Consider the following 290-nt stretch of genomic DNA (forward strand, 5'->3'; position numbering starts at 1 on the left):
GCCCTGCAGCAAACTAGCTGCATGCAACAGCAGCAGCAGCAGCAGCAGCAGCAGCAGCAGCAGCAGCAATTGCTGCTGCTGCTGCTGCTGCTACTAAGCACCAAGCCAAGCAATAGGGTCTTTTATGTTTTTGTGGTTGTTGGGGGCCCCCTCTGTGTTGCTGCTGCTGGGGGGCCCCCCTAGGTCTAGAGGAAGAGGGGGTCTGGGCCCTCTGTTTTTTTTGCTGCTGCTGCTGCTGCTGCTGCTGTTGCTGCTGCTGCTGCTGTTGCTGCTGCTGCTGCTGCTGCTGC

This window comes from Eimeria mitis, genomic scaffold, assembly GCF_000499745.2.
Source record: "Eimeria mitis Houghton genomic scaffold, Emh_scaff3195, whole genome shotgun sequence".
Classification (NCBI taxonomy): domain Eukaryota; phylum Apicomplexa; class Conoidasida; order Eucoccidiorida; family Eimeriidae; genus Eimeria; species Eimeria mitis.